Source organism: Mustela putorius, unplaced genomic scaffold (genome assembly GCF_011764305.1).
Source record: "Mustela putorius furo isolate JIRA1106 unplaced genomic scaffold, ASM1176430v1.1 tig00001451_pilon_pilon_pilon, whole genome shotgun sequence".
NCBI lineage: Eukaryota > Metazoa > Chordata > Mammalia > Carnivora > Mustelidae > Mustela > Mustela putorius.
This window is the reverse complement of record NW_025421748.1, coordinates 1,123,097-1,134,919: the sequence shown is the minus strand read 5'-3', so window position 1 is coordinate 1,134,919 and position 11,823 is coordinate 1,123,097. Positions and strand designations below refer to the sequence as shown.

Sequence of the window (11,823 nt, the reverse complement as noted above, 5' to 3'; positions counted from 1 at the left end):
ATGAATGCGTGCCGTGGGTTCCAAAGTTCAGGAGCCACGGCCTTTCTCAGCTGTGCTCTGTGTAGCTGGAGGTTTGCAAGGTCCACGCTCATGGCTGCCACATAACCTGTAAGGATCTTACTAGACCACGGACAGGTGTGAATGTTTATCCCAGCAGGTGCTGACTGGGAGTTTAACAAAAACCAAATTCATGCAGAGTAAAATTGTCAAAGCCTGTAGACCTCAAAGGAAGAAGGCAAAAATAGCAAAAGAAAACAGGGTTTCAGGCAAGGTAGTTGAAGCTTTTGTGTTGACCGAGAGCAGTACCCTTAGCACCGTCATGATCCATATTTTCCTCTGTTTGTTCTCTCCGCTCACCTCCTAAGATACTAACCAGAACTTCCATATATTTTATTTTCACTCAAAGGTTATAATTTTTCATATTGCTCCCAAAAGCTAGCTTATACATTTTTCCCTTGAAGAGAGGGTGAGATGGAAGAAGAGTGGATGAGAAATATGGGCTTCTACCTGTCTGAGGTAGAAGTCAGTCATCACTGTCTGCGTCAGTGATGACCTCAGATGGCATTCAGTGTACTGGACAGACCACTGGACTCTGAGTCAGAACCCTGCCTACCTCAGCCAGTTCCTTTCCTTCTTTAGGCTGAATTTCCTGAGTTGCAGAATGAGAGACCAGGCAACATAATCTCCAGTTTTCTTCAAAGGATTGCTATTTTATAATGTTATGTATTTTATTTTTTAAATTTTTTTATTTCTTAATTATTTTTATTAACATTATTATTAGCCCCAGGGGTCCAGGTCTGTGAATCGTGAGGTTTCCACACTTCACAGCACTCACCATAGCACATACCCTCCCCAATGTCCATAACCCCGCCACCCTCTCCCTAACCCCCCTCCTGCAGCAACCCTCAGCTTGTATTGTGAGATTAAGAGTCTCTTATGGTTCGTCTCTCTCCCAATCCCATCTTGTTTCATTTATTCCTTCCCTACTCCCCAAACCCCCTACTCTGCCTCTCAAATTCCTTATATCAGGGAGATCATATGATAATTGTCTTTCTCTGGTTGACTTATTTTCTCAGCATAATACCCTGTAGTTCCATACAGGTTGCTGCAAATGGCAAGATTTCATTTCTTTTGGAGGCTGCATAGTATTCCATTGTGTGTATATACCACACCTTCTTTATCCATTCATCTGTGGATGGACATCTAGGTTCTTTCTGTAGTTTGGCAATTGTGGCCATTGCTGCCACATTCGGGTGCACGTGCCCTTTTGGATCACTATATCACTATATCTTAGGGTAAATACCCAGTAGTGCAATTGCTGGGTTGTAGGGTAGCTCTATTTTCAATGTTTTGAGGAACCTCCATGCAGTTTTCCAGAGTGGCTGCACCAGCTTGCATTCCCACCAACAGTGTAAGAAGGTTCCCCTTTTTCTGCATCCTCGCCAACACCTGTTGTTTCCTGACTGGTTAATTTTAGCCATTCTGACTGGCGTGAGGTGGTATCTTCATTGTGGTTTTGATTTGTATTTCCCTGATGCCAAGTGATGTTGAGCACTTTTTCTTGTATCTGTTGGCCATCTGGATGTCTTCTTTACAGAAATGTCTGTTCATGTCCTCTGACCATTTCTTGACTGGATTATTTGTCCTTTGGGACAAACAGTTGAGTTTGATAAGTTCCTTATATATTTTGGATACTAGCCCTTTATCTGATACATCTTTTGCAAATATTTTCTCCCATTCTGACAGTTGTCTTTTGGTTTTGTTGACTTGCCTTCGGTGTGCAAAAGCTTTTGATCTTGATGAAGTCCCAATAGTTCATTTTTGCCCTGGCTTCCCTTGCCTTTGGTGATGTTTCTAGGAAGAAGTTGCTGTGGCTGAGGTTGCTGCCTGTGTTCTCCTCAAGGATTTTGATGGATTCCTATCTCACATTGAGGTTGTTCATCCATTTTGAGCCTTTTTTAGCGTGTGGTGTAAGGAAATGGTCCAGTTTCATTCTTCTGCATGTGGCTGTCCAGTTTTCCCAGCACCATTTGTTGAAGAGACTGTCTTTTTTTCCACTGGACGTTCTTTCCTGCTTTGTTGAAGATTAGTTGACCATAGGGTTGAGGGTTTATTTCTGGGCTCTCTGTTCCGTTTCACTGATCTGTGTGTCTGTTTTTGTGCCAGTAACATACTGTCTTGATGATGACAGCTCTGTAATAGAGCTTGAAGTCTGTTATTAAAAATATTTTATTTATTTATTTTTTGACACACAGAGAGAGAGAGATCACAAGGAGGTGGGGGGGGGGAGCAGGCTCCCTGCTGACCAGAGAGCCCGATGTGGGGCTCGATCCCAGGACCTGAGACCATGACCTGAGCCAAAGGCGGAGGCTTAACCCACTGAGCCACCCAGGTGCCCCTGAAGTCTGTTATTGTGATGCCACCACCTTTGGCTTTCTTTTTCAACATTCCTCTGGCTATTCTAGGTCTTTTCTGGTTCCATATAAATTTTAGAATTATTTGTTCCATTTCTTTGAAAAAAATTGATGGTATTTTGATAGGGATTCCATTAAATGTATAGATTGCTTTAGGTAACATAGACACTTTCACAGTATTTATTCTTCCAATCCATGAGCATGGAATGTTTTTCCATTTCTTTGTGTCTTCCTCAATTTCTTTCATGAGTACTTTATAGTTTTCTGAGTACAGATTCTTTGCCTCTTTGGTTAGGTTTATTTCTAGGTATCTTATAGTTTTGGATGCAATTGTAGATGGGATTGACTCCTTAATTTCTCTTTCTTCTTTCTTGTTGGTGTATAGAAATGCAGCTGATTTCTGTGCATTGATTTTATATCCTGACACTGTACTGAATTCCTGTACAAGTTCTAGCAGATTTGGAGTGGTCTTTTGGGTTTTCCACATAAAGTATCCTATCATCTGCAGAGAGTGAGTTTGACTTCATCCTTGCTGATTTGGATGCCTTTCATTTTTTTTTGTTGTCTGATTGCTGAGGCTAGGACTTCTAGTACTATGCTGAATAGCAGTGGTGATAATGGACATCCCTGCCGTGTTCCTGACCTTAGCAGAAAAGCTTTCAGTTTTTCTTCATTGAGAATGATATTCACTGTGGGTTTTTTCATAGATGGCTTTGATCATATTGAGGTATGTGTTCTCTATCCCTACACTTTGAAGAGTTTTGATCAGGAAGGGATGCTGTACTTTTTCAAATGTTTTTTCAGCATCTACTGAGAGTATCATATGGTTCTTGTTCTTTCTGTTATTAATGTACTATATCACACTGATTGATTTGCAGATGTTGAACCAACCTTGCAGCCCAGGAATAAATCCCACTTGGTCGTGGTGAATAATCCTTTCAGTGTACTGTTGGATCCTATTGGCTGTATTTTGGTGAGAATTTTCGCATCTGTGTTCATCAAGGATATTGGTCTGTAATTCTCTTTTGATGGGGTCTTTGTCTGGTTTTGGGATCAAGGTAATGCTGGCCTCATTATAAAATGAGTTTGTAAGTTTTTCTTCCATTTGTATTTTTTGGGACAGTTTCAGGAGAATAGGTATTAATTCTTCTTTAAATGTTTGGTAGAATTCCCCTGGGAAGCCGTCTGGCTCTGGGCTCTTGTTTGTTGGGACATTTTTGATGGCTGCTTCAATCTCCTTACTGGTTATGGGTCTGTTCAGGTTTTCTTTATCTTCCTGGTTCAGTTTTGGTAGTTTATTGGTCTCTCGGAATGCATCCACTTCTTCCAGATTGTCAAATTTGCTGGCATATATTTGCTCATAATGTGTTCTTATAATTATTTGCATTTCTTTTGTGTTGGTTGTGATCTCTCCTCTGTCATTCATGATTTTCTTTATTCTACTGTTCTTTTGGTTTCTCTTTCATTGATTTCTGCTGTGATCTTTATGATTTCTCTTTTCCTCCTGGGCTCTGCTGCCCTCATACACCCCTGATCCTTCTGTGACCCCGTGGGACCTGAGACCACACTGCCCCTGAGAGAGCTCCACCCCTGCTTAGCCTCTGGAGCCACATCCCTCAGTGGAGCAGACTTGTAAATGTTCGGATTTTGTGCTCCGTTGCTCCACCACTTGCTGGGAGGTGGCCTCTCCCTTCGCGGTCTATCTTCCCGTGGTTTTGTATTCACTTCTTCGCAGTCCTACCTTCCAGAAAGTGGTCGATTTTCTTTTTCTAGAATTGCTGCTGTTCTTCTCTTTGATCTCCTGTTGGGTTTTGTAGGTGTTCAGAATGGTTTGATAACTATTGGGCTGAACTCCAGCGACCTGATGTCCTCTCAGTCTGCTAGCCCTCCGCCATCTTGCCTCTCTCTCTGTTATGCATTTTAAAATGACACATGTGTTTGTAGGAAACAGTGGGCTGGAAATCATATGTCCTCAAATTTTACTAAATGTTTCTTTTTTTTTTTCCTACTTCAAGTGTTGCATTTTTTCAAATCTTGGATTCTTGCATTGTAATAATTTATGTACATGCCTGCTTCTCGAGCACTAGACTGTGAATTTTTGGAAGTTGCGGTCCATCTGTGCCTTATCTGGGATCCCCCAGTACCTTTCACCATTCCCAACACACCTGCTCAGCCAATATGTGGTGGATGGTGGTTGAGTTGGTGAAAGAAGCTGTGATTTCGTGGCTGGCACTGGGGAAGACAGTGTGACAGAGTGGACAGAGGGTGGGCTCGAATCCTACTGTGCTGCTTGTGGTTATGGGGACTTGAACAAATTACTCTCTGGCTTCCCTTTACTAATTTAAAAATGGATATATAATTCCTCTCTGGCAATGTTATTTTGAAAATGAAGTGCAGGAGTTCATGTGTATCCTTCTTGGAACATGGGACGCAAGGCGGACTGTCCTCTCAAGGCCGTGTTACTGTGTTTCTGCGCCTTCGTGCTCAAGGCCAGGAGGAGGAAGGCTGGGGAGTTTAGCAATCAGCCATTCATCTATGACACAGTATGTCAGGAGCTTTTGGTATGCATTTTGTAGGAAATACCTTAATTTTTTACTCTATTTTACCACTGACCTCAGGCCAGTGTAGTATATCCAGTGTCAGCTGTCTCCTGCTGTGACCAACTGGCGATGCTCTCATGGCTGCGACAGTTCCTCTTGACGTTGTAAGCCTGTTTGGCTTCCCTGCGTTCCATTTGGTTAACTTCTGAGGAGTTCTAGTGATGGATGCTACAGAACTTTTTGGACCGTAACCCCATGGAGCAGGACCCTGTGCCCTGTATAAAGTTCATGCCAGCGTTCTTAGTTAATAATAAGTCAGTTCAAGGGGAGAAGCCTTTTGGAATTTTTATAGGTTTCGTAGGGCCGTACCGAGATGGAGGGCTCAAATAATAGATGTTTGTTGGCGTGTCAGCAGGGTGGGTTTCTTCTGAGAGCCTCTCTCCTTGGCCGTTTTTTCTCTGTGTCTTCACATGGTCTTTCTGTGTGTTGTCCTAATTTACTCTTTTTACAAGGACGCCAGTCATTAGGACCCATTCTAATGACATCCTTTAACATTAATCACCCTATCCCTGAATAGAGTAACATTCTGAGTTATTAGGATTAGACTTCAACAAATGAATTTGGAGAGGTACCCAGTTTTTCAGCCTAATAACAAGTTCAACATCATAAAATTACACTTATTGCACAACTGGGCTGGTGGGGAAAAAAGATTTAAAAAATGTGTACCACCCAATGTTCATAGCAGCAATGACCACAGTCGCCAAACTGTGGAAAGAACCAAGATGCCCTTCAACGGACGAATGGATCAGGAAGATGTGGTCCATATACACTATGGAGTATGATGCCTCCATCAGGAAGGACGAATACCCAACTTTTGTAACAACATGGACGGGACTGGAAGAGATTATGCTGAGTGAAATAAGTCAAGCAGAGAGAGTCAATTATCATATGGTTTCACTTGTTTGTGGAGCATAAGGAATAACATGGAAGACATGAGGAGATGGAGAGGAGAAGGGAGTTGGGGGAAATCGGAGGGGGAGACGAACCATGAGAGACTGTGGACTCTGAGAAACAAGCCAAAGGTTTAGAAGGGGTGGGGGGTGGTAGGTTGGGTGAGCCTGGTGGTGGGTATTAAGGAGGGCATGGATTGCATGGAACACTGGGTGTGGTGCAAAAATAATGAATTCTGGTACACTGAAAATAAATTTTAAAAATGTGTACTATTCATACTGTGTATCTTTGGGTGACAGCATGAGCCTCAGGCTCTTATCTTATTAAACACAGTAAGATGTTTATTCTTGGTGCAGGAATGTCTTTGAAACATACTGTGATATCTAGAGTAGTCTCTAGGAGAACCTGTTAAATGGACGCACGCTTAGTTGTCTTTCCTGCTTTCCCTCTTCTTTTCTCTCCCTATCCATCACAGTCAAGTTATCAGTAAGGTGTCTTTTCTTCTTTTTCAGATGATCGGGAAAATTCTTCTTATTTTGTTTTATGATTGTTCTTATTTCTGAGGTGGAGAAAATGGGATTGCAAATGCTCTAAGCCAGGTTTACCGGTATTTCCTTCCTAAATAGTTTGGGAAATACATGTGTCTGTCTGTCTGTCTGTCTATCTATCTATCTATCTTAATGCTATAGTCTCTCTCAAACCTCTTTTTAGTATCTGAAATTTATTCACACTGTAGTGTAAATGTCTGATAACCACTTCCAAGAGTTTTTCTCTATGTTTCATTTTGTCAGAGACCCAAAGCCTTAAACCAAAGGAATTATGCTTTAAAAAATTTTCAGGGATCAGTCAGGGGATGAAAAAAAGTATTTTTCAAAGTTCTTCTTTTAGCACGTGGGTATCACTCCATCCAAACACTCACTCACTCGCCTTTTCATTGTGTCAGGCCTGATGAGAACTCTAATGGAAAGACAGGCTTAATTAGAAATAAAGTCCACGTCCTGAGACAGCTGTCTTGCAAGAAATATTCTGTAGCCTTATTTCCACTTAGCTCTGTTGCCAGTAATCATGATAGAATCCTTGATGTGAGTCAGCTTGGGCTGGCTCTGATTTTCAGTTTTTCTAGATGTTTCTCTGCCTGCCATATTTCAGAAGAACTATTCTAACATCTCATGAACTTTGGTGCTATTGGGACGGACCAGTGTTTGAGTTGGTTGGTGAGTGGAATGGGGTTGGGAAGTTGTATTTCATGTTGGTTTCTTGCCTGCAGAACTGTCATTACCAATCATGTAGTCTGCAAATTCCATGTACAGGATGTTTGCAAGGTCACTCACTCACCTGAAGAGCAGGTCCATGTGAGTTAACGCGAGTAAAGGGAAGAACGGAAGGGAGCCTGAGTATATTTGATGCTCATGATTTCAATGCCTGGGGTGATGGCCTGATCTCTTTGTGCCTCTTGTCTTTCTAGTTACTAAAAGATGTCTGATTCAATGGGAAAGTCCTTCACCATCTACGTAAAAGAATTTGTCAGGGCTCTTGGATATATACAAAAGACCTCTTCAACACTGTAGTTAGAAAACAACTAGAATCCTCTTCTCAAATTCTGGGAACATTCAGAAGCATAACAATTCAGGAAGGACAATAGGTACAATACCTTTGGAAACTTCTCCTGTGACTAAAACTAAACTTAGCTCCAGAAAGTGGAGTCTGGCAATGGGCAGGTTCTGTGTAGAAATGATTTTCTTCTCTAGCTCTAGGGATGCCTTCACAGTCAAGATTGAGATTAGTTTAATGAAAGGCTAAATACCCATCTTTTATGTTAGAAAAGCCACAGATCAATACTATTTGTGCTAGAGAGAGTGACAGCCGCATGGTGGTTTTGGAGGACCTTGAGATAAGATATTGTTTGGGGTTCCCATTTACACTTAGCTAAAGGTGAAAGAGTAGTTTATGGTCTGACTTCTGTCCCCCATGGGGGATTTGACAATATCCGGAGCATTCCTGTCTGCCACAGTAGGAGGTGGTTACCGGCAGCGAGTGGTGGCTAGGGAGGCGGCTGAACATCCTACCACGCACAGGACAGCCTCCCACAACAAATCGTCATCCAGTCCCAGGTGTCAGCAACGCTGAGGCTGAGAAACCTTGAGTTGGGTGCACCGTGGCCCAGATTCCTGTTATGTCCCTGGTAGGCAGAGTGGACATTACGTGGCCTCTGCCTGTTGCCCTTCCTGACGGCGTTCCTTTCAGGGAGAATGATCTCTTCCTCCTTTGTGTCCTGTTGGGTCTTGCATTTTTATCTGTCATGGCACCCATGATTCTTTATCATACTTTTTGTGGCACATCTCGGGTAATGTCCATAACCTCTCTGGGCCTCAGTCTTCCCATCTACGAAATGGGAGTGCTAATGCTGCTGACCTCAGGAGGTAGCTGTAAAGATTGCGTTGAGGCACTGGAAGTGCCCATCACGCTAGGTGACCACGAACGGAAGTGGCAGAGGCTGTTGTTGTACCTTACATAGCCGATTGCCTCTGCTGGATGGTGAGTAAGTCTTCCGAGGGCAGGAACTGTGTCTGGTGTATTACAGGTGTTTAATGCTTTTGAATGTACAGCTAATGGATCTCTTTAAGCCGCAATTTTTTTTTACCTACTTTTATTATTTTTTTTTTATTTTTAAAATTTCTTTTTTTTTTTTAAAGATTTTATTTATTTGACAGACAGAGATCACAAGTAGGCAGAGAGGCAGGCAGAGAGAGAGAGAGAAGCAGGCTCCCTGCTGAGCAGAGAGCCCGATGTGGGACTCGATCCCAGGACCCTGCGATCATGACCTGAGCCGAAGGCAGCAGCTTAACCCACTGAGCCACCCAGGCGCCCTATTTTTAAAATTTCTTTTCAGTGTATCAGAATTCATTCTTTATGCACCACTCCCAGTGCTCCATGCAATACGTGCCCTCCGCAATACCCACCACCAGGCTCACCTAACTTCCCACCCCCACCCCTTCAAAACCCTCAGATTGTTTTTCAGAGTCCGTAGTCTCTCATGGTTCACCTCCCCTTCCAATTTCCCTCAACTCCCTTCTCCTCTTTATCTCCCAATGTCCTCCATGTTACTTGTTATGCTCCACAGATAAGTGAAACCATATGATACTTGATTCTCTCTTCTTGACTTATTTCACTCAGCATAATCTCTTCCAGTCCTGTCCATGTTGATACAAAAGTTGGGTATTCACCCTTTCTGATGGAGGCATAATACTCCATTGTATATATGGACCACATCTTCCTTATCCATTCGTCCATTGAAGGGCATCTTGGTTCTTTCCACAGTTTGGCGACCGTGGCCATTGCTGCTATAAACATTGGGGTACAGATGGCCCTTCTTTTCACTACATCTGTATCTTTGGGGTAAATACCTAGTAGTGCAATTGCAGGGTCATAGGGAAGCTCTATTTTTAATTTCTTGAGGAATCTCCACACTGTTCTCCAAAGTGGCTGCACCAACTGACATTCCCACCAACAGTGTAAGAGGGTTCCCCTTTCTCCACATCCCCTCCAATACATGTTGTTTTCTGTCTTGCTAATTTTGGCCATTCTAACTGGTGTAAGGTGATATCTCAATGTGGTTTTGATTTGAATCTCCCTGATGGCTAGTAATGATGTACATTTTTTCATATGTCTGATAGCCATTTGTATTTCTTCATTGGAGAAGTGTCTGTTCATATCTTCTGCCCATTTTTTGACATGATTATCTGTTTTGTGTGTGTTGAGTTTGAGAAGTTCTTTATAGATCCTGGATATCAACCTTTTGTCTATACTGTCGTTTGCAAATATCTTCTCCCATTCCATGGGTTGCCTCTTTGTTTTGTTGACTGTTTCCTTTGCTGTGCAGAAGCTTTTGATCTTGATTAAATCCCAATAGATCATTTTTGCTTTTGTTTCCTTTGCCTTTGGAGACATTTCTTGAAAGAAGTTGCCGTGGCCGATGTGAAGAGGTTACTGCCTATGTTCTCCTCTAGGATTTTGATGGATTCCTGTCTCATGTTGAGGTCTTTTATCCAGAGTTTGTCTTTGTGTATGGTGTAAGAGAATGGTTGAGTTTCATTCTTCTACACATAGCTGTCCAATTTTCCCAGCACCATTTATTGAAAAGACTTTTTTTCCAGTGGATATTTTTTCCTGCTTTGTCGAAGATTATTTGACCGTAGAGTTGAGGGTCCATATCTGGGCTCTCTACTCTGTTCCACTGGTCTATGTATCTGTTTTTGTGCCAGCGCCATGCTGTGTTGGTGATCACAGCTTTGTAGTAAAGCTTGAAGTTAGACAACGTGATACCACCAGTTTTGTTTTTCTTTTTCAACATTTCCTTAGCAATTCGGGGTCTCTTCTGATTCCATACAATTTTTAAAAACTAATTAATTAATTAATTAGTTAATTAATTAATTTTTATACAAATTTTAGGACTGTTTGCTCTAGCTCTTTGAAAAATACCGGTGGCAGCTTTGTGCAGTAGCAGTATCGTAGCCAATGAGGTTTATCCAAGGCGCAATTATTGCTAATTGAAAAATACCGGTGGAATTTTCATTGGAATGTCATTAAAAGTATAGATTGCTCTAGGCAGTATAGACATTTTAACAATGTTTATTCTTCCGATCCATGAGCATGGAATGGTCTTCCATCTTTTTGTGTCTTCTTCTATTTCTTTCATGAGTGTTCTGTAGTTCCTCGAGTACAGATCCCTTTACCTCTTTGGTTAGCTTTATTCCCAGGTATCTTATGGTTCTATAGTAAATGGAATCAATTCTCTAATTTCCCTTCTATATTTTCATTGTTAGTGTATAAGAAAGCAATGGGATTTCTGTATGTTGACTTTGTATCGTGCCACATTACTGAATTGCTGTATGAGTTCTAGTAGTTTGGGGGTGGAGTCTTCTGGGTTTTCCATACAAATTATCATTTCACCTGCGAAGAGAGAGAGTTTGACTTCTTCATTGCCAATTTGGATACCTTTTATTTCTCTTTGTTGTCTGATTAAGCCTCAATCTTTACTCAGTTGTAAAATGGGGCTAGTATTTCATTTGTTATCATTATATTTGATAAGATAAAGTAAGAGAAAGTGTTTCTAAAGGGCCTAGCACATAAATATTAGATTATTTTTTCTTGCCTTGGTACCAATAAAAAGTTTCTGTTATAATATATATTCTTACCAATATAAAGCTTCTGTTATATATATGTTTCTTGCCTTGGTACCAATAAAAAGTTTCTGTTATAATATATATTCTTACCAATATAAAGCTTCTGTTATATATATGTTTGAATCTACAAAAAAGTAGAAAGAGGATAGTGAAGTTGACACCCATATATCTATCATCTAGATCTAACACCTGTTAAAATTTAGCCATATTTACCTTATCTTTTTACCTTCTTATCTTACTTTCTTGTTTGCTGCTGAAGAATTTGAAGGGAATTATAGACCCAATTTTATTTCATACCTAAATACTTAGTATGTATCTTAAGGAACATATTCTCCTATAATGCTATTTTAGTCTAACAAAATTACTAGTAATTTTTCAATATCAGAAAATACTTAGTCTGTATTCATAGTTCCCAATGGTTTCCAAATATCTTTAGGAGCTGGTTTATTCAAACAAGATCCAAGTGGGAACTCCATTTTTTTTTTTCTTAAATTGTTGGCTACTCTAGAGACCAGCCTGGTTCTGCACTTTGCCAGTCAACAGATGTGAAATTCCTTCAGTAAGTTAGGGTTGGGTTCTCCTTTAAGCAAACTCAAGACACTACCTTAAACAGACCAGTGATTCATAATAGTTAGTGACTCACGCTTGGTCCAAGCTTGACTGCAACGATTCCAGTGCACTCTTCGTCTTGGTGCATCCACAGATGGTTAGGTGAGCAGCGACCATGGTTCTGGG

At 41.2% G+C, this 11,823-nt stretch overlaps 1 pseudogene; it reads left to right on the top strand.

Annotated features, from left to right (window-relative positions):
- The first annotated feature begins 10,391 nt into the window (after window positions 1-10,391).
- LOC123394108 lies at window positions 10,392-10,560 on the top strand (annotated as a pseudogene).
- Window positions 10,561-11,823: the final 1,263 nt, after the last annotated feature.